Source organism: Pinus tabuliformis, chromosome 7 (genome assembly GCF_031772625.1).
Source record: "Pinus tabuliformis cultivar Carrire ecotype Pingquan chromosome 7, CPIR1, whole genome shotgun sequence".
Taxonomy (NCBI): domain Eukaryota; kingdom Viridiplantae; phylum Streptophyta; class Pinopsida; order Pinales; family Pinaceae; genus Pinus; species Pinus tabuliformis.
Window position 1 is genome coordinate 1,611,102,089 of NC_142293.1, and position 24,649 is coordinate 1,611,126,737.

A 24,649-nucleotide genomic window follows, 5' to 3' on the forward strand; every position below is an offset into this window, starting at 1 on the left:
GTCGTCTGCTAGTTTGTACACCCAAAAACTAAATGAAAGTTTGCAATCCACTTCTTCCAAACTTCTAAACAACTGCAAATAAATTTACCCACTACTCCCATATGCCCAAACTAATAGTCAATTCTTATAATCAAACACAAACTTTAAACTCATTATTTTCTTTTTGTTGAAATAAACTTGGAAATTTCTGTTATTTGCATATTAAAAATTTTAGCCCTAAAGCCCTATATCGGTTGGTAGAATCCTATTTTAGACATTTGAGAATTACCTTTTATGGGGATATATTTTTGTTGTCTCAAATATGCAATAAAATGGTGATCCAAATCAATTTATGTGGGTTTGTTTAGTTTGCACTTCAGATTTAGCAAGTGACATTAATTTTCCAGATGTATAAATGTTTTAGCCTTGTATATACTTAAATTCACATCTATTTGAAAGCTAAACAAATATATTTTTTAGCATTGTATATACTTAAATTCACATCTAATTCAAGGCTAAACAAATATATTGTAATTTACTTGGTTGTTAATTCAATTTTGTTCACTTTTTATTCAATTTTAAAACAACAATAAACTATTTTCAAGATCTGGAAATTAATGGGATGAAAACTCATAAGGGATACTTCATAAGCCTCCTCAAGCTTGCTTGAAATGAACATTAAAATCAGATCTGAATATTTCCTTAAAGAATCATCTCAAATGATAATTCACAAGCCCCCTCAAGCTTTCCTGAAATGAACATTAAAACCAGATCTGAAAATTTCCTTAAAGAATCTGCTCAATTGATAACTTGTTATCATACGAAGTTGATCCATGTGGATAGTAACTTAAGAAACCATAAACTTCTTTCTCTAGGGAACCTAATTGTTCTGCTCCTAGGGAAGTCTCCCTTTTGTTGATTATGAAATATTTGGTGAGGTGACAGTGACAACTCTTCCAAGTTATGCTTGCTCTTGTAACTCATGAAGGTTTTGCAATAAGGGGTGCAAGTTTGGGTGATAACAAGTCCCATCTTGTGACTTGTGGGGATACAAGAACATTGGATTTTGGAGAGTGAAGAGCCATGTAAATCTCCTTTGCATGATGACATAGTTGCAACAGCAAGTAAGGAATACAATTTTTTTAACCAATATTTTGTGAACTTTAATAAGAGACTCTATTGTAAAGGCAATGAAATGAACTAAAATTTTAGGGATGGAAATATTTAGAAACTTTGGTGAATCTTAATTCTCCCTAATATACAAATTGTAAAATGTTTGGCTATATTTTTGTAAAAGTATTGAAATTTGTAATCATTTTATATTGTCTTTGTAAAATATTAGTGATTTTTAAGGTAAAATAATTTTATAATAAAAAATTTGGATGAAATATTTAAAAAAATGGAAATTGGAATTTTTTTTTTTTGGAAAACCATGGAAAATTAGTCCACTTGATAATATTATCCCCTAAAATTTTCCCTAAATAAAATTTTCCTTCCAAAATACTCAGCCATTTATGAATGTTTCTTATACAGATTGTTCACCTTATTTTTTTCTTGAATAGATGCATTATAGATCAAACGTTCATATTTAAAGAGTCTCCCATGAGTGTCTTGCATCCAAAACACACTTGTCTTTTTTGTAAAATCTGTGATCCTTGTATGCAATTTCATCCCTACTGGATTAGTGAATAAAATAATGAAGACATGATTTAATTATAAATATTATAGCATTTGGTAATCTCTCTCAAGAAAGTAATACTCCTAGAGGTTAAAGTAATATTCATTTTACCAGCCATACCTATCAGCTTGATTCTAACTTCTAGCTATGTTATGAATAACACACCTAGCATTGCACAGGTTACTATGAACACATCATCATTTTTCTACTAAATTAATGGTCAAATGAATTTGAATGCCCTATATCTCCAATATTTGAGATTTACCAATATATTATACTACTAAGATGTGCACATATTTTGGTTTACAAAATAAATTTCTTGAAAATGGAAATTGTCGATTCATTTAGGAATTTTGAACTATTACTCGATGTTGCCAATTAGAATTGATTTGAGTTCAAATCCTTAGGTTCCTTTCTAGGAAAGATGACTTTACTAGAAACACTCAGCTATCTTGTAAGAGACGAGAATATACAAATTTTAGAAGCTTTAGATAGGGCTTCATTGCATGGACAACTTTCATTCATATATATTATCAACTCATTTTCTTATTTACTCTCTTTTGTACTCAGCTATCTTGTAAGAGACGAGAATATACAAATTTTAGAAGCTTTAGATAGGGCTTCATTGCATTGACAACTTTCATTCATATATATTATCAACTCATTTTCTTATTTACTCTCTTTTGTATTATTTTTACTAGGTAAAATTAATTAGTTTGCAGTGTTTACATCACTAATATCACTGAAAATTATTGGTAAAAACATAATGGGTATAGTTGTAGGATCATAATCATTATAATATATTGAAGGAATGAATAATCACTATACAAACATGATTAATTTGAGGAACAAGATTTTTCATTTAAGTTGTGTGGAGCATACAACATGATGCCGAAGCTACCAAGGGAGCAGCTATAGATGGGATTTATTTTCTCTTCTGCTCGTAATCATGCTCATGGCGTTGCATTGGCAGCTCAAAAACTATTATGTAATGCAGTGATAGCAATGTCGGTTATAACCCTTGAAATCAAGGTTAACTTATTTTTACATGCTCTAGAGCTTATGGATGTCTTATATATATATATATAACATTTAATGGATATTGAATTTTTATTTGTAGCTAATCTAAGAATGGAAAGAAGATTAACAGGTGACCAATTTACAAGGGATGCAAGAGCTTTAGATCTATTGAAACTTTAAGATTTTATCAACTCTTGTTAAAGCATATTAGTCACATTTCAATAACTGGAAGTTTGAGAAGTGTCTATGTGAAGTTCTTGTCCACTCAGAATGAATGATTGATATTTGTGTAGAATTTTTGGGTGGTGGAAGCAAAAATGATTAGTTAGTGTTTTTGCAGTGGAAATTGATTGACAAACTTGGTGCGACGGTTGTCCTTGTTGGTTATTCATATGATGAAGCCCAAATTTATGCTAAGAAATGAAGTGAAGAGGAGGATCTCACTTGTATACCTCTTTTTGATCATGTGAGATCATTTCGATGACTTTACTACATTGGTCCTTGGAAAAAACATGTATTCTTATTCTTAACCATTAGGTGAGTCTAAGTTGATGATAAGGTTTACATTAACATTTGAGGTCAAACCTTATGTTCACCCTAGAGCTGACAAAGTCATAAGATTTTGAGTTAAGGGATTTCTAAAAGCATAAGATAACTAGACTGGAGCTAACAATGTCGAAAGATTTAGAGCAGAGGGTTTTCTAAATGAAGGGGGTGGCATTGTCTATTTTCTAAAAGAGTGAGGTGAAAAGCCTGGAGCTAGAAATGTGGGAATATTTGGCGCTTAGGGTTTCTAAAAGCACAACATGATTAGCCAGGATCTAGAAATATGGGAAGATGTGAGTACTCTATGAAAGGTGTGATTACCTTGGAGCCAACAACATGGTAAAATGTGAGCAATGTGGAAAGATGTGGCTAGCCTGGAGCTGGCAATGTAGGATGGTTTGGATTTGAGGAGTTTCTATGAAAAAAAATGCATATAAATGAAAGCTAACATTCCATTTCCTTGTACTCTATAAGAGGCCTAACAGAACCATGTAAATTTATAAACATGAGCGGTAATATCCCTTACTTTTATGAATCCTAATTAAAAAATTAACCCAATTACCTAAACTATATATAAAAAAATGTTTGTGTCGCACCATACAAATGGCGTTTTGGCAAATGGAACTGAACGATTTGAATGTCATATAAACACATTTGTGGTGTCGCTCAGTAACCTTAGCAAGATTTGAAAGAGGATGGAAGTGATTTTGAAGAGCATTTCTGGTATCGCTAAGGAATTTTAGCGAGATTCGGAAGAGAATGGAAGTCAAAGAAACAGAAAAAGGCTCATTTTCATCAAAAAAAATTTCTATTTCAAATTATCAAAACAAACCCTGTCATGTATTTTTATTGAGACGCGACAGGGATGTGACCAGGGTAATCTGCAATTAACTTAATACTCATGTAAGATGTGATAAAACAGATAACGTTTATGGAGTTGATCAGCACCAAGGATTCCACTCTACCGAAATAAAAATGTTAATTAAGCTACAGGCCCTATGTTGCTCTCTAAAACTCAACTTCAAGAACGAATTGGCGTTTCATACTTAAAACAAAATTACAAGCCCCAATCGTGTGCTTGTTTACATTTATGTATTTTGAAAACGAAACTGCGTTGTGGCAAACCCAAATTTCCAAACAATAAAGGTACAACAAAAGACTAATTAAAGCAACACAATAGAAGTGCGTGCTCATGATATTATGGTTTCTACAATCATTAAAATCCTGCTACAAATCTAAATACAATCCCAATCGCACAGGTGGGGTAAGAACTTGTTCTCAAAGGTCCCAGGCAAAACCCATGTGATCCAAACATTTGGGAGCTCAACCAATGAAACACAAAATTATAGGCATAGATTCCTTCTCAATGAAAGAAACACACGAATTCAAACATAAACCTCTCATAAAAGGAACATAACAAGCAAACCTTACTCGCCACCGATGCGGTAATGAGAAGTATTCAAGCGAAAAAAAACACCTAGAACGCAATCCCTATCAAGCTGTAATCTTTTAAATCTTCGAGTAACCTAGTAAATAAATAAATAGGGACTCCAAATAGAACCAATTCGATTCAAAAGAATTATACCAAGTGGGTGGACAGCACAAGAGTCCCAATAGCTGACTTGAGAAAAATTGTCATACATATCTCTAATAAGCCCAATCAGGGCTCTAGAACACTATGTCATCATCCAAATTCAAAAAAATAAAAAAAATGTTTAATTAGTGTGGCTGAAATGGTCAATACTAATCCAAAGTTTACAGGGAAAAGAAAAACACCAAGAAAACGAGGGTAATGTTTTTCAATACGACTCCACTATAATCTGAATTGAAAAGGACAACACATCAACATACAACTTTTATCATATTCTTCATTTTACATAATGAAATTAATACAAAAAATGCAGAATTATCGTGAATATGCCCGTGTGAATAAATTCATGATAAATTTATGTGTCATTCAGAGAGGAGGAGGTAATTTAGTAGCTCGATGACCCAAGCTCACAGTCTTTGAAATGGAGCCTTACAAACCTCAGATCAATTCCTAGGCGACATACCAAACTGTTGTCCTGGGTTAGTGAAAGGCTTACAAATTAACTCCTAGATTGTGGTAACTTCCATGCCCAAAATCATTATCCATACAAATAGATGAATTTTGACTCCATTTTCCCAAAATAATAGAGGTTCTATGCACTCTTTCCAAATAGAAGATAGGTTGCGCTCTCACCCAGTAGAACAGAGGTTGCGCTCTCGCCCAACAGAAAAGAGGTTGTGCTCTCTGTTACTCCCACAGGCCATGATACTCCCTACCTGAGGTTGAAAATAGAGGAGTGGTTGAACTCTACAAAGGTTGGGAATAGGGGAGAGGTTGCACTCTAAGATACTCCCTAGCTGAGGTAAAACAAAGTCTCTCCTAACAGAACAGAGGTTGCTCTCAATTACTGCAATGGGCCAAGATACTCCCTGTGTATTTTTGACCTATGCTTGGCCAATATTTCATATAAAAAATACCATATAATATATATATTATTATATAACATATAAAACCCCTCTCATCCCTTATTATATAGTCAATATATTATTTTGTGTTTTTATTTTTATTTTTTATACCCTAATATGAACGCACCAGATATTGTATTTCTTCATCAATGAAGCCCCCATGACCTACTTCCATATGACCCATTCGTTCTATCCCCATGTCCATGGATGATCTGGACTAGCCCTTGTCGATGCCAGTCTGAAAAAATCTTAAGAAGCATAGCATTAACCTCCATTTGCTTCTCTTGTGCCTATATGATCTAGTCATTATCTGCCTTACAACTCCTTATCTCTTCCTTCAAAATTCTCAATGTAACTGCCAAATTGGAAAGATTCCTAACAACATACTACTCTTAAGATTCATAGGGAGAGTCTTTGTAGTCAACCATCTTTCTAGCCTTTTGATATTTCTTCCTGCAATAGATAATATGTCAGATAAGCCAAATCACAATAAAATGATGTACCTTAGTATAGATTGGGGAGGATACATTGTCTACAAGATCACCAAATCAATGTGATACAAGTATAACATAATCATAACAACATATAGACATATAAATATAAGTGTATCAACACATAAACATCACTCTAGCTAGGGTCCAATCATCCATGCAAAGCCATATCAAAAATGCATACTATGACCTCATGCATGACAATAACCATTACTACATTTTACACATTGCCATACGCAACCAACAACATGCACAAGCAATGCCTAATCAACTACACATACACATAAATGCATGTAGTCGAAAGGTGACATAAAATCAACATGTAAGTGATATATAATCCATATGCAACGATTCACATACTCATGAGAAATACATTTCATGAAATCAATATCAAATTCTCCAAAACAACCATACTACAACCATAATCAATCATCAAGTTAATGCAACAAGCACATGAAATGCAAGTGTAAGAGACACATGAAACTGGCATGCATGCATGACCAACACGCACCTCTCATCCGGTCTGAGAGTTGAACCATGCTTTGGTACCAGTCTGTAACACCCTCCTCCCACATTTACCCAAGTAACTATGCCAACTGGGTTAAACATGAGACAAGAGGCTACTATGATCAGATTCCACCTCCTATGTAAGCTTAATGAAGTGGAGTTGACGGAAACATCACACACAATCATCCAACATCAGCTTCAGAATCCTTGGAAGACATGTCAACTACTCAGACAGTCTGTCCCTAGGTCCCTCTGTTGTTATGGATCTCTTAGGCCACAACTGCTCTCATGCTATGGGCAAGCAAGCGAACAGAAACCCAAAGTATCTCTCACATGCTTGCCCACCAACGACTAGAGACCAAAGTTGCCAGTTCTATGCTAGCGACCCCGAGATTTAAGCCATTGTTTCAAGCCTAGAGCCAAGGTCACTAAATAGAATGGAGTGATATTTTGAAAGCTGTAAAAGAATAGGGAGAGAATGATGCGAAAGAAATAAGATAAACAAGACCATAACCAAACCCGTACTACCCATGATAGGCATTTTGTCAAACATGTCATCAACATGTAACTTATAGGTGTAAACAACATAATTAAGTGTACGGGTCTCATACTTATCTGAGAATCGATATGAACCATTGGTCCCTCATGTCACTTGTTGCACTATCATTTATTAGGTGATAGACACATTATCCATTCATGTACAGGTAAAAACAAGCTGAGATCCCTACATGGATGTTGTGGTGTATATATATATATATATATATATATATATATATATATATATAACCTATCAACATAAATGCCATAAACATAGTAGCCATCAAAATCCACATATACATTAATACATTCACACATGAAAATCAAGGAAATGAATCTTCCATTAATAAATGCAATGAACCAACCAGAGATGGAACTACCATGTTCCACCCGACCATAGATTGGTTGATCCAAGTCTCTTTTCAGCCAATCACCCCCATGCCATATTCCAAGCATGAATGTGGGACTCATAGAACACACCATAAACACCAATCAACATGGATGCCATTGGAGTTCTTCTCCTACACCATGAAGAATTTGAGTGCCTCCTAGTCTCTTAGGATTTATCATGTATCCAGAGTGCGATCTGGGGATAGCTACGACTTACACTGAGACATACTCTCTAGGCTTTACCATGCATCCCATCCCAAGACCACTGGGCCCAACGGAGAGAAAGTCCACCTCTTGGCTTTGTCGCATATCCTGCCATTCACTTGCAAGGATTCCTAGGCCCACTGAGGCACACAATCTGGCTTTACTGCAACCGACAGTCTGGTTCAGGGGTTATTAAGCCAGTGGCATTATGATCCTCAATCTAGTTCAGAGACCACTTAGACCATGTGTTTTTCAATTCGGAGATCCACCCCAATCAACTTCAAATCCAATCTAGCCATCCTACGTAAACTAAATGAGAGAACCCATCTCATCAAAGCTATCGGGAAATGGCAAGGCTAGGCTGAAAATACTTTCACACCTAGAAAAATCCATGCCATGGTATAAATGAACCACATGAAATCCCATTCATGCCAAATATAGCAAGGAAAATACACATGAAAATCTATACCTGCAATGAATCCTGTCGTAGCTGCTTGATCTTGCATTTCCCTGCTTGATCTTTGTTTGCTCTTGCCTTCTTTTCCTTTCTTGCTCGAATGTCAAAGTACTCCAAGAAACTCTAAGTTTACAAGAGTGAGAGAGAGAGAGAAACAATAACGAGAGAGCTCCAAACTTCAACTAATAGAAGGCTAGCAACTGATCTTCAGAAGCCTTTTTTATTAATGAGGCCTCTATTTTCTTTATTTTCCATTATTTTCCTTCATTTTCCTCCGCACAAGCAACCTATGACCTGTCACCTTCCTTTTCTCATAATTTCTATTATTTTCATAAACAAATGTGTCAAAAATGTCATTTTTCCTTTCCAAAGCCTTAGTCATTGTCTTTTTCAATTTCCTTAGCCATAAGCAATCATATAAACACCCCCTAGAATGCCTTGCCCAACATTCAACTTAGAATAAGTGTCATATCAACCATGGTTATCGTTTTTAACCATTACTCTTAACATTAAATAAAATATTTCAAGAGAGATAAAACAACTAAAAAAAAGTTATTTTTCACATTTAACTGCGGGCAAGATGTGTTTCTTATATTTTAAAAGAATACTCCAAAATATTTAAATAAATTATTTGAGTATCTATTAAGGTCAATTATATATATATATATATAAAGAAAACATGTTACCATAATAAAACATTTCAATTCCACTAAAAAAAAATTTCCTAATAAAAATAATAATAATAAGAGAGAGATGTATAATTCATTCCATTTTTAATATAAAATTAATATGTGGTATTTAAAAGATGTTATTAATAATAAAAAAATTAAATGTGGGTCATAGATAAACTATTTCAATACCCCATATCAAATAATATATATATATATATATATATATATATATATATATATAGGGTTAAACAAAAAACTATGTATATATCATATAAAACAATTAAAAAAATATCTTATTTTTAAGAAATTTCAAGTAGCTTCACTATTTTACATTTTCGCCTTTTGTTATGTATATTTTTTTGTTAATTTTGTATGAAAGCTAGCAAATATTTGTTGGAATTGCAAGTTTAAGTTGAGTTCAAGAAATTGAATCCATTTATGTATTCCAAAATATAATTTCAACTATGAAAAGTGATATATATATATAAACCTCTATAAAATTGTGAAGACCAAAATTTTTGAGCTAGAATCTTTTTTTCAAAATTTTCATTCTAAACAAGATTTGTACTTTAAAAAATATCATCACCCTCATCCCTTGTAATATATATGATTAAGATATGTATATATAATAGTTGGTTTTGAATAATTGATCTTAAAAAAAAAACACTTAATTTTAAAGTATTGAGTTTTTCTATTAATTTGTCTTTGACAAAAAATTTATGACACTTATCCATAGTTTAACATTAGGAATTAAGTTTTATTGTTTTTTATAATTATTGAAATTTGTTTATTTATAAGTGATTGGTTGAGGTCATATTATGGGTTGTTTAGTAACTTCCATTTCTATTAGTTACTAATTTTTTGTTTTTTGTTTTATTTCCTTTTTATTCAACTTTTTCTTTTTTCTATTATTTCTATTTTCATAAATTGTAATTTTTTCACAATGTTTTCAATTTACAATGATTTATTACTATATTAAAAACATATTTTAATAAATTTAATTATAGACAAGTATATATATATTAATAAAAATACAATGGACACACGCACAGATATATATATATATATATATATAAACAATATTAGTTAATCATATTTTTGGTGATGACATTAAACAATATAATATTTTATTAGTTGTTTTATTTTCATTATGAAATCTTTGTTTTTGTTATTTTTTGTTTCATTAAACTATATTTAAGCTAAGCTACAGATACTAGCTACTATGTAGCCTTTGTTATACATTAAAACATAATAAAAATTATTATCTTTTTATAAATGATCTTCCTAGCTATTACATACTTAGTTGTCATGTATGTTAACTACTATTAAATATGTATTAAATATGTGTTGCAGATTTAACCTACTTATTAAAAACAAAAAAACTTAACAGTGTACCGTAATATAATATAAAAAGTGTTGCAGATTTAACCTAGTTATTAAAAAACAAAAAACTTAAAAGTGTACCGCAATATATATAAAAAAATAAAAAGATTTGAAAGTATATATGTATATATATAACTAGAGCAACCGTAGCAACCGTTTAACCACAATGCCACATAGTTTGCCAAGGAATAAGTCTATAAGTATTCATTTGAGGGCGACTTAAACTCGTACATGGAACCGAAATATCCTTATTTTAGCTCGTCTATCTTTGAGCTTGAAACGAGGCTGGCAGATCACGATGTTGCATCAGTCATGAGGTAAAAATGTACGTGAAGTGGAGCTGAAACATTAGAAATTGTAGCTGCAGATGAGCTCAACAACCTGAATATATAGAAATTGCAGAACGATATGTAACATTAAAGATTAAATTGGGCCTCTCGACTTGAGGTGGTCTTTAGAGGTTTGCTTAGGTTTCCTTCTACCATCTGATTAGCATGTGATGCATTCTTTTGAGGAATAATTTGGTGGAGTAACTTGTCTAAGTTGTTGTTAGAAGATCCTCCTTCCTCGACAGCTCGCTTCGCACTTTCCTTCAATTGTCCATTTCTTCTCCTCATTTTGACTCCTCCCTCTCCTTATATCAAATTCCTCACCAGCGCTGCCACCTTTTCCCTTTTCACGGTCTGTTTCGAGTGCTGTCCTATGCTCCACTCTTCACGAACAAATTTCGCATTTGTAAGTTGCTCGGCACAGAAGGGCCAGCATATCATCGGCACTCTCGTGCTTATGCTTTCCAACGTGGAGTTCCACCCGTTGTGAGTCAGAAATCCTCCCACAGAAGGGTGGGACAGTACCTTTATCTGAGGCACCCACCCAACCAACAAACCTCTATCCTTTGTTTCTTCAATGAATTCCTAATTTCCTTGGGCAATATGGCAGACTCACCATGAACTATATCTTCTCGGACAACCCACAGAAAGTGTTGGTTGCTGGAAGCCAATCCCCATGCAAATTCCAGGAGTTGTTGATTAGACAAAGCTGTAATGCTTCCCAAACAAACGTACATGACAGAGCATGGATTCCGAGAATCCAACCATGTGAGGCAACTATATTCTTCCTTCCACATACTCAACTTATCCGAGGATCCGTCGTTATCTTTACAATGGAAGGACTGAGAGAGCAGTAGAGGACCGACGGGATATACACGGAAGTTAAGTCTGAGTTTCTCTAATACTGGGCCTTCCAGTTCTTCGAATGTGTTAACTATTATTGCAGCTGCCGATAATGCACCTTGGCCTTCAATTATACTATATTGAATACCCGGATCCGAAATGTCTGTAACTAAGAGGAAGTTTGGAAGGTCCCTCAGCCGCAGCGGGGGCATTCCTGGAATGCAAGTAATTCTCACTTCATCAAGATATTGCTCGGTAAGGCAGCTTTCATCTGTCAGACATGAAAACTATTCTATAATAATACAAAAGAAAATCCATAGAATGTTTTAAAATACGTTTGTGTACAGAACAAAATTTGAATGATTTTAGCTACTCGAGACAATTATATTTTGACTAGAGTAAACGTGAGCAGGTGGTGTAGTATGTATATTTTCAGTTTCCGAAAATATACATATAATAGAATATTGTAAAAGTCAATTTGTATATAAATTGAATGTAAATCACATGTGATAATTTTATTATAATAATTTGACCTGGAATCTAACGACTAAATCTAAATAATCCACATGTATGGAAGGAAGGGAAAAGATACAAATATATATATATATATTATAAATTTTATTTTACATTATATATATATATAGTTATTTTTATTTAAATTATAGATTTTGTATATATAATAATTAATAGTTGATTTAACATATGTTACTTAGATTTATTATATATTTAATAATTTAAGGTAGTTAATACTAACTTGTCAACCAATATAATTATATTAGTAAATGTGGTTGATATAAGTTGTTTGGCTTCATTTTAATACACCAACTACTATATAAAAAAGGGAAATTGCTATATATCAATGACGTTTAGTAATGTGATTGTGCTTGTATTATAAATTTAGTATATATAGTTATCAATAACTGGAACTTGTCAATAGAGTGTTAGGGTTTAAGTTTTCGCTCTGCAAAATGAGATAATTTAGGTTGCAAGTTTTGAAGGACCTTGGGCCCTCCCCCCATTTCAGTGCGCTCCCCATATTGCCATCCCACCGATTCATACAAAATGCATGAAGACAAGGTGGATTTTTCTAAGGACCCCCACAGGGGCCAAACCATTCGAAGATCTCCACCCCCAACCTTAGAACACTCGATGGACCTTGGCGTGCAGTTGAATAACAATAATTTTTCAAAAAGGAAATCATCAGTAGGCTCTCCAAAGGAAGGATGAATGGAGGAGTAGTAGGTATTTCCTTGAATTTCCACCCCACCTCCTACAATAATGACCGAATCAACTCCAAATACATCACTCCCTTCAACAAGTGACAAAAGAACCCCTCCCCCATTCCTAGACTTAACTTATCAGCCAATGACTCCTGCGTCTCCCCACTCCCCACTAGATTTTACTAACTTAGTATCTTGATAGCTACATAGTAGATATCCTCCTTCAACGGACCTTCTCTTTAGCCGTTAGTATTATAGCTCATCTTCTAGTTTCTTATGCATCCTTCTCACAATAGACGTTGAAAGCATAGATGGTAAAAACCCTAGGTTGTTTATTCTCTCACCTCCACTTGTTGATGATCCACCAAGGCAAAAGAGGAAGTGCATCAAAAGAAACAATGAGGATCCTTCCCAAGTTCTAGGAAAGGATGTGCAATTGATTGAGATTTTATGTGTGGAAAATGAGTTGGCATTTTGCTAGCAAAAGAGTGTCCATGGTTGTCCTATAGGTGGATAGAGAAAAACATTTTTTTCTTCTTTTGGATATGCCCCAAAATTCTTGATATTAGTTAAGGGTTGGATGGGGTATCCGACAAAGACAAAAGTGGATGTACAAAGGCACTTCAATGAAAAATCATTTGGGATCTATTGGGTACTCTATCTGAAACCATGGACAAGATTTGGAAAAGAAAAAATTGATGCCCATGTAGGTTCAACCTCCAAGGCTTCCACTAAAGTTTTGGTTTGAGGAAATCTTCATGGAAATTTTGAATACACTAGGTTTTTTTTTATGTAGTGGTAAGTCACAAATCCTCATGTAGAGGAGTAAATGAAATCCTATCTATTTCTCAAAGCATGGCTCACTTAGAAATCAATGCTAGAAAACAAAAATCCATTATTTGAGCTCTTAGGGAATCTATCCCTATAAAAGCTCCTAAATGAAGTTCCTCTCCCTCAGTTACAAGGCACTAACCAACCCCTCATAAAACTTGGCTATGAAAGGACTAATGGGCCTCCACTCCCTCACATCCTACTCTTATAGGAGTATATGGTTGAAGAGATAAAATCCATTTCTTCTCTCAAACAAATTCTTTGGTATTGGTGTTTTATTGGTTTGGATGTAATTAGGAGATTAGGGGTTATTGTCTCTAGACGAGACACTAGATGCGTTCATTTAATTTCGAACTTGTCCTTCAAACCATGACTTTCCATGACCATTCTCTCTAGAGAAATGGACAAAGTCTTCCTTTTCATAAATGTGTATGGTCCCTTTACAAATCATGAGGTTTATTGGTTAAAAATTCCTAGACTCCCTTACATGGATTATGGAATTGTTATCATTGAAGGAGACATAAATTTCACATTGGGAGTTGTTGATGTCTAGGGAACTTGTGCAAGAATTGACCCACTGATGAGATTCTTTATATATTTTACTGATGAGATGGGATTTTGTGACATCCTTTCAACCAAGCTTCTGCCCACATGGTCAAACAATAGGACAAGATCTTATCAAATTTCCAAAACATTACATTATTTCATCATTTTAAAGGCCCTCCTTAGCTCTAGAACCAGGTTTGATCAAATATCCATGGTTGGTGGAATTTTGATCACTATCCCATTCTTTTAAATTTAGATATCTTTCTCTCCAAGCATCTAATTCCCTTCAAAGTCAATCCTTCTAGGCTTGAAAACCCAACCTTTTTTGAGTCACTGAGATCCAACTTGATTCCCTTTTAATCCTCTTCCCTTGAGCCTCAATTGGCCCCTCCCCCCTCCCCACAATACAATCCCACCAAATCTTAGAAATGTCAAACTAATTGATTATTAAGTAGGCAAGGGAAAAATAAGAAGAAGAAGCACACAATAAATATGTGGCTGAAATTGAGGCTGAATTGAAATAGATATGAGAAACCTATCTAAGGGACGACCATAATGGGCCAAAAGGAAGAGATAAGGGGATTGGAGGATAAAGGAGAAATTTCTCCTAGAAAAGGAAAAGGAATGAAGGATGAAGAGTAGATCCATCTAGATACACATAGAGGATGACAACACCATGTACTTTCACAATATTGCAAACTGAAGGATATATATTCACACTATTTGGGAAATCAAAAAGCCAGATTGGCTCCCTTGCAACCTCCTTCAAAGATATTAGAAGAAGCATGTAATTATTTTAGGGACATTTTTTCTACTCCTGAGAGAGCCACCATAAAATAAGTACTAAATGTGATCAACATTTTCCCCAGATTTATAAACTATGAAGGGAACATATCCTTAATGGCTAAGGTCACAAAAGAAGAGCTATAGTTTTACATAATTTCCAAAGGGGAAAAGCCCCAAGACAAATGGACTCCTTATTGAGTTGCACCTAGAATGTTACAACTTTATAGCAGATGACCTTCTCTATATAATGGAAAAATGAAGGACTTCATGACAAGTTATTTCCCCCTTTAATTCCACTTTATCCCAAAATCATACTCACCTACATCTGTTTACCTCTTTCATCCGATTTCTTTTTCTAACTCTATCTACAAGATCGTTCCAATGCTCATTTCCCTCTACCTCAAAGGCACCTTGTCTAATCACATTTCTCTAGAAAAAATTGTATTCTTGCAAAATCATGATATTCATGATGTCATTATCCTTTCCCAAGAAGGAATTCATTCTATAGGCACTAATAAATAAAGAGAGATTCTCTATAAGTTTGATCTCTCAAAATATTTTGATCAAGTAAGTTGGATCTACCTAAGAATCCTCTTAATTCATATAGGCTTCTACCACTTCTTGTAACCTGAGTATTGAACTGCATCAACAAAACCTCTTTTACCTTGCTAACTAATGGAGCATCCTCTCCATTATTCCAAATAAAAGGAAGCCTTAGGTAGGGGCCCCAAGGAAAATTTGAAGGATAGAATTTTATCTTAAAGTTTAGAAACCTTGACAAATCTTACTAGTCCCTAATATGCAAGTTGTAAAATGTTTGACAATATTTGTGTAAAAATATTTATATTTTTAATGAATTTATATTACTTTATATAATTTTTTGGCGACTTTTAAGGTAAAATAATTTTATACTATAAAATGTCGGCGAATCATTTTTAGAAAAAATGGAAATTGGAGAATTTTTTTTTGGAAAAAACATGGTAAATTAGCCCACCTGTGAATATTGGCCCCTAAATGTTTCCCTGGGTAGGGCTATCCACTTTCACCCCTTCTGTACCTTCTTGTTGCAAAAGGAATAAGCAGAGAAATCATGGATTCAAAATCACAAGGAGATTTCAAAGGGATTGAAATATGCCAATGTTGCAACCTCTCACCTTGACTATTTCTAGACAATATTTTGGTTTTATTTGAAGGGAACATATACCACCTTCAGTCTCTAAAATACCTAGTTTTGTTATTCATCAATGTTACAGGAATCAAGATAAACAATGCGAAACTTTCCATCTTTGGCTAGAGGATCGTAGAAAGCATGAAAGCCTTTTTGGAGGAAATTTTCTCCACAAATGTTAATCAGTTGGGTTTTGGATTAAAATATCCATGTTTTACTTTAAAACTTCTGAAATATCTCAAACTGGACTAGAGATGGATTTTGGAAAATGTGGAAAAGAGAGTATAAATCTGGTGCAATAAATGGCTGTCAAGGGCATGAAGATTGATGTTGTGTAAATGAGTTATGAAAGCTTTCCAAGTTTTTTGGGATTCATTAATCTAGATCCCTCTAGGCATTCTACAAAAACTTAATCACGTGGCAGAGTGAAAACTAGAGGGTGGTTAAATAAAAGGAATTGTAACTCGCAGAAATCATTCCCACTTCTGATGCCATTGGAACCTAATCCAAAAGAAACTAGAACCACGATTGGAGACCTCGATTTGCTGATGCCAGGTCCCCCACACTCAATCAATGTGATTCCTCAATCATCCTTATCCTAATATTCATCATTTAACTCATAGGGTGGAGCCTCATGCCATAATCGCAAGTGCAAATCGACCACTTTCACTGACATTAGAGGTCACCCACCCCCCTAATTAGGTGCTGAGTATTTAGCTCAAAATTCAGAGTACCCAAATTTGCTCAAAAACTGTATGGCTACGTCTGTCTTGTGAAGAAGATCGCAACGCAATTTGTTTCATCGAAAATGGTGTCTGGATGAAGGAGAAAAGGCCTACTATTCATTTTCCTAAATAGCTAAAAAAATTATAGAATCGGACAGAATGATGACATGGCAGTCCAGTCAGCAAGGGGAATCTTCTTCAGTTTTCACCCAATGGGGCTGTGACAAGTGTCACCTTTGGATTCACCAGTGTGGTTGTGTTCAAGAATAATTGCCTAATTGGCCTCTAAAGTGGAATTTAATTTTTTTATTTAATTAAAAATTATTATATATATTTTATATATAATTACTATGTTATATCATATAATTTTTAAATTATATGTTATAATATAATTAATATATATTTTAATATATTAATTAAATATTAATTACAAATTCCATATATATATCCACTTTTTTCAAATTTAATATGACATACACATATCCCAAAATCCAAAATCAACGTAATATTTCAAGGCACATTTAATATGTTATTATATTAATATGGAAAAATTATGTGAAGAGCATTGAGAGGGGGAATGGAACCCACAACCTTCCCCACCCAATTCCAAGGCCAAACCATTAAGCCAAAAACAATACATTGAATGGAGGGTCGTGCAACATTAATTAAAGCCTTAACTTGATGTTGATGACGGGGTGGTGGGAGTCAGCCCTACGGGCTAGCCCCCCCATGTGACCTCAGACACCTCACCAAGGGCCAACACCAAAATTAAGCGCGATTAGTGCCATAATCAAGATTGGCAGTTAATTAATTCGTTGATTAAGTTGGCGTAATTTATGGCAGAGCCACCAAGTACAAAACTACCACTAAATTGGTGGACTTAAGTGGAGTCTTTCCAGATTTAGTGGAGGTTTTCTAGGAAAAGCCATTTGAGCCATAACTTATTCAATTTTGGACCAAATCGATATAAAAAAGAAGTGTTTTTAGCTAATTTGGACCTTATGAACACATTGGTGTAGGTACCAAGATCCATAGAGCTTTGTAAAATAATTTTCTCCACATTGAGCTAACACAGAGGCCCAAGCCATGGAAGCTGGACTAAGGAGATGTAGCCTAGGAGGGGTGAACTCCTTCATCAAAACTCTGTGTTAATGTGTCTGTTTGATGGTTTGCTATACTGTACATGTTTTCTGTTCATTATTGATTTTTGAAGCGACTTTGCTCATGAATGTCTTGTTTAACTTAAGGAAATTTACTTGTTTGTAAGCACCAACAACTAAGGAAACCTCAATACAAAAAGAAAGAAGCAAGTACATGTTTATAAATCTGTAATTGTTATTAGCACATTAAAACTAATCATACAAATACAGATCACCCCCTCCCACAATTCAATAGTACCATCGAGCTCTTTTTATCAATCACATCTATAAATTGGAGGTCCCACTTCATACAAACATGATTCATTATTACTAGGATCATGTGGGTGCAAATGGGAAAGAAAAATCCCATGAGGAGAAGCCCTTAAGTTTGTTAAACATAAGGTGTCTAAGCTGGAAAAAAAATTGGGTACTGGCCCATGAATTGTAGGTGTGTAGTGACATAGAAATTTGGGTAGTGGCTCATGCGAGATGAAAAGTTGAAGAAGTACACCTAAGCTAGGCTAGCTAAATTAGAGTGGTTTCAGAGCACAAAAATTCTCTTTTGGAATTAACAGATGAAGGAAGTGATTAGAGGAGGTTTGCAACTAGAAAAGGAGGAGATTTAAGAGATTATTTGTGGGGCAGAGAGTGATTAAGGAACATTCCCAACTCATGGGTAAGATTGGAAAAAGGGTCAAAATCACTACATTTGGATCTTGAGATGGTTGGTAACTTAACCATTGGATAAACTCTATTTGAATGGTGATCCAATGTGTAGCCAATCGGTGAAAATTTCAATTGACTTGTTGAATAAACAATATCAAACTATAAATCTTTGTAATGTGAATTATATGAATTTCCTGTATGAATTCAAAGAATTAGTTGCAAGTTGCTAAATCCTATAAGCATACTTCTTCTTTTAACAAAGTCAAGGTTTAGATTTAGAATGAACCTAAGTGTATTAGAGTCTATCATCTGGTAAGATGATGAGCTCATAATATGTTTGCATGTTAATAGTTGGAAATGCAGTTTGTGTGATAAACTATAGTTGATTTCAACAATAAAAAAGTTATGTTGCTAGTTATAGGAATTTTGAATTTCTTGTAACAACATACCAAGGTAGCTTATGGAAAGTAGAGGTTCTAGGTAGTATTAAAACATTATAGGAAAAACAGGGAATTAGAACTTCAATACATTGAGTGGGGAAAGAACCAGAACTAGGATAGAGAAAATTGAGGAGATTCCCAACCAAGAAATAATCAAATTTGGAGAAATTGTAATCCAAGCATATTAAATAAATGATTGAAGGAGAAGTGGTGGGAATGGTCATAACCAAGAGTGAACCAGTGGTCTTCTTGAATGAAAAAAGATATCAAGAGAACAAGTGAATTTCCCAAGAGGTGAGAAGTATGTATAGAAGCCCAAACAAGCAAGGAGTGCTTAGGTGGTTGTAGAGGAGAGAACCATAGGAATACCAAAAGGAAAAGATATAGATAAGGTTTGGTGACATATTAGGGTAGCAAGTTAATGGAGAAGACTTGTTACTAGGGCGTGATTGCAACAAACAGTGAGTCATATGATGCTCATAAAGTTGGAAGGAAGTGGACGCCTGATAAGCCTCGGTATTGCAACATGAATGCTGCAACTCCTGAGGCTACCGACTTTAATTATCAACCCGGGGGTTCGTACAAACTTAATAGGTATCGGCACTATATGTGCAGCATACAATGTGTCCTTCCTCTGTTGTCATGATGTAATGGAGTGCATGTACTTAAGTCAAATCCTAAACTAATCGCAGAAAATGAAATGTTCGAAATGGAACCTTAACCTATTGCAAGAAAGAAAGTACAAGGAAAGAGAATGAGATCAAATGCTAAAACACACCATTTTCTAACTAACTGCTAAGAGGCTTTGCTTAAAAAGAATGCTAAGTTAACATGTATGCAATCCTACTATCCTAAGCATGCATATTCAAACCATAAAACCTTCTACTGCTGTGCACGTAAATGAATAAAATAAATTTCATTTTCTTTTTGTCTTTTTTCATGTGAGAGTGTGAAAGCTAATCTCTTTTAGTGATGTGGCAGGTGGCTTAGAGATGATGGTGAATGGTTATAAGGTTTGGGAGACAAGTAGGGACCCCTTGCTAGCTTCCTAGAGGATTTTTCCTCAATTCGTCCTCAAAACACACTTTCCTACAGGATGCTATAGTGAATTCCTATAGGATCCCCTGATTTCCTATAGGATGTACATATTTACTATAATTCATCAAATGACCAAGAAAATCAAATCCAAATTGGGCCAGACAAATTTTGGTATTAAGTAGGATTTCTTTGGTCCCTATTCCAAGTGGAATGATGCAAAAATACCTTTGTTAACCTATGAAAATAAGTAAAAAACATTACTAATCGAAAATCTAGAAATTCAAGAACTAGTGAGTTAGTAAATTTAAAAAATGCCTAACCAAATCAAGTTCAAATGTAATGGGGTAGTTTTTGTTATGAACTATAATGTTTTTGTGATCTAATTCAAGTGGAATAAATTCAATTGAAGCTCGTTAGTGTGCTCTAAAAAATAACATAAATTTACTGTTCTTTGCTAAAAAGGAGGTCCAGCAATCTAGATTTGGGAATAAGGAGATCTAAAAAATGCCTAACCAAATCAAGTTCAAATGTAATGGGGTAGTTTTTGTTATGAACTATAATGTTTTTGTGATCTAATGCAAGTGGAATCAATTCGACTGAAGCTCGTTAGCGTGCTCTAAAAAATAACATAAATTTATTGTTCTTTGCTAAAAAGGAGGTCCAGCAATCTAGATTTGGGAATAAGGAGACCAATCCAAGAAACTCATTGATTATCATGAACTTCCAAAGCTTTTTCAAGGATGAAATAATGTTTGTGATCCTACAAAAGAACTTACATCAACCATTTAATTCAATCCTATAACAAGAAATCATTAATATTAAATGCAGAAATAGAAAGAAAGAAAAACTAGAGATGCATGTGAATAATCAATGAAAAGAATGAAAGAAAATGATACAAAAGGGCTATGAGGTTCCTAGGATTGCCAAGCCCAAGGAAACTCAGATACCTATGGAGGAGAATAAGATTTAGAAGTTTAACATGACACCAATCTTTTTTATTTTCATCAAAAGAATTACATCCCTGCAAGAAAATACAATGGAGCTGTAAGAATACAAGCTCTCTCCACAATAACACTAATGAAAATCTCTTACTAGAGGAGAATTCGACTTGGTACTTATACAAAATGATTAAGAATAATTCTCCATGAATGGAGGAAGCCTTCCCCGCCAAAATCCCTTGATTAGTGGATCTAGTCCCCAATACTAGGAATTTGCATTAAATGGCACGGAACACATTCCTAGATTTTCTCAATCATTCCCGAGAGGCAAATTTGACTTGTTACTAATACAAAATGACTAATAATCATTCCCCATAAATGGAGGAAGATTTCCCCACCAAAATCCCTTCATTAGTGGATCTGCTCCCTTGATTAGTGGAACACATTCCTATATTTTCTTAATCATTGGAGTTGCACAATTTGTGCCTTAATTCAATAATATCTTGTTGACTTTATTATTTATTATTGATCCTCTAGTAGCAGGGAACAAGTCCCTAAATTATCTCCTCTTCCAGCTCTTCATAATCTACCCAATATTCTCATAATATTCCATAAAAATAAATAATATTAGGCACAAATATTCAATTATTCATAAACATTCCTAATGAATATATTAAAGTTAAAAATAAATTATCTAATGCAAAAAGAGAGGTTAAATGTGTTGAAAGATGGCCATAGGCCTTAATTTATGTTTTAAATTAGAGCCATGGGCCTTAATTTATGTCTAATTTAGAGGCTCATCATACCCCCTGCTGAAAGTGTTGCTCATTCTCTGAGCAACTTAGTGACCTCATTGTGCTTAATACATGGCCTTGGTGGCCTCTCTCTTGTGCATTCAGAATATTGGATGCAAGCTCTACAGGGACAAGCCCAAAAACATATTTGTGCAAAGAAACATCATTGTTTGTTTAGACCATTAGCTTGCCTTCTTCCCCTTATTAAAGATTGGTTTTTGAATATTTTGCAATTTGGAAAGGTCTTCCACACCCTTATAAACCTTCTGCTACCTTGTTTCACCATTTGAACACCTCGAACACCTTCAAAATGCATTTAGATGAAAACTAGGACATCATGTATGAATTCTTGTCAAAACTACAGGAAACCTACAGGAAAACCTGTTAAAACTACATGAAAATAGTTTTGAGCATAAATGATAAAGGAAGGTTAGGTCAGGCCCTAAACTTGACTCCCATGCATTTCTCCCATTTTTAGGTTGTGGACAAAAGCTAGAAAGATATTGGAGAACTCTTGGAACACCTCTTTTCATCACTGGAGTTTGATTTATATTTTGATGGTGAATTCCTTATTTCTTTTTGTTTCCTTCTTCTTCTCCCTTGTGGCCTATATGATTTCCTAATGGCCTTGGAGTTCTCTATTTTGATTAGGTCTATCTTAGGCTCTGTCATTTTGGGTTTTAGCACAATTTTTTCATTTCTTTCTTCTTGTAGCAGCATTCTGCCTTCCTGTACTACTCATTCCTTCTTCCTTCAGAGACTTCATGCTGATGCTAGGGCTCAAAGGTAATGGTGTAGGTTTGTGAAAATGGAGAGGATGCTCTCTTTGGTTTTTTTTCAAGAATGAAATGGGATTGATGAATGATGAATAGATAGTGAATATGAAGTGGATGGAGGGCTTGAAGTGTTGTGGTGACCTCGACCTTTGCAAAAATTTCTTCTTTTAACTGCTATCCTCATTCCTTGAAATCATCACCCTTCATAATTTGACTTTTTCACATTGCTTGAGTGAAGGAGTGAGTTGCACTTAACTAGCTGAAGGTGGCTGAGACTACTGACCAATCCTTAGCTTATAAAACCTCATCTCTCATGCCTTGACAACAAATTTCTAACTATAATATGCTCAAGAGAAGAGGTCAAGAATATTGCATACCTATACCTACCTGATGGTTGTTGGAGAGACATGCATGCTGCTGCTGAGTTGATGTTGATGTATAGGTGTTGATGCTAATGCTGACCATGGAAAATTTTAGGGGTGAATTTTCTCCCTTAGGGGAAATTAAGGGGTTTTAAATTTTTGGTGGGCAAATATTTTGTATCATAGTACATTTTTACAAATCGCCTCAAATAGCCCATCTTATTTTAAGGGAGAGGGTAAGAAAGGTAAATTTAGCCCTTGAAATTAGGAGTTACAACCTTCCATTCACCCTAATTTTCAAGAATAAGTTTTATTTAAGTGAATCCTATGGGCCAAATACCATATTTATAAAAGATGCATGATAAATTAATAAAAATATAAATAAATGAGAGGTATGGTAAATAAATAAAACATTTTTTATATTTACTCCATAAGTCACCTTATATACATGCAAAGGTGTAAACAAATAAAAATATAAAGAAAGTGGAGGCATGGTAAATAAATAAAACCTCTTTTTATACTTACTCAAAAGGTATGGTAAATAAATAAAAATATAAATAAACTAGACTTATGGTAAATACATAACACCTCTTTTTATATTTCGTCCATAACCCTCTTTCTATTTATGAAGGCTCAAAAAAGAGGTTTCATTTAAGTGAATCCTATGGGCCAAATACCATAATTGTAAAAGAGGTATGGTAAATTAATAAAAATATAAATAAATGAGAGGTATGGTAAACAAATAAAATGTTGTTTTATATTTACTCCATAAGTCACCTTATATTTACGAACACTCAAAAAAGTGCGTTATATTTAGGTGAAATATATGGGCAAAATACTATGGGCCAAATACCATGGGCTAGATTATTATTAATACCATGAAAAAAACATTATTAACCCTAATATTAGTATTAATAAAAAAAAAATGGCACATGGTATTGACCCATGGTATTCACGTGGAATGTAGCTTATTTAAATGGGGGAATTAAACCAGCATAGATCCATCTTTACTCTGGATCTACTAAGCCCCGAGAGGGATCAAATATCATGATATGCAAACTAGCATAGAGTGAAAAAATATTTGATCCCTCTCGGGGCTTGGTGGATCAAGAGTAAAAATGGATGTTGTAATTTAATGTATGTTAAACATTTTAACTTGGTTAAAATAAAAAATAAAATAAAAATCAATTATTAATTTTATTAATTTTTATAAATTACTAAGGGTAATTTTTAAGCTCCAAGTTTGTGATAACCCATGGTATTGACCCATGGTAATACCATGGTATTCATGTGAGCATAGACTATTTAAAGGGGAAATTCTATCATCTTAGATCCATCTTGATTCTGGGACTACCAAGTGCTCAGAGGGATAAATAGATTTCATCCCCCTAAGAGTGGTAGATGTGGAGTTAAGATGGATATAGGTTGGTTTTTATGATCATGAAGATATTAAATAGACTTAGGAAATTACATTGTAAAAACATCTTAAGGTGAATGGTTAAAGCTAAATTTGGTCACTTCACAAAATTTAGTAAAAAATACCAATATCTCCATTAATATTGGTTTTGAACTTTTTCTCATTTATCAAAAAAAATTCAAAACAATGAAACCTTATCACTCTTTCGGCATCACCCTCGCAGAAGATTTCTCACCATTTTTCAAACATTCTCAATATGATATCTTCATGAA

General features: G+C 34.0%; 1 pseudogene; it reads right to left on the minus strand.

Moving 5' to 3' along the window:
* Positions 1 to 10,994: 10,994 nt before the first annotated feature.
* On the minus strand, positions 10,995 to 11,743 carry LOC149254352 (7-deoxyloganetin glucosyltransferase pseudogene; annotated as a pseudogene).
* Positions 11,744 to 24,649: the final 12,906 nt, after the last annotated feature.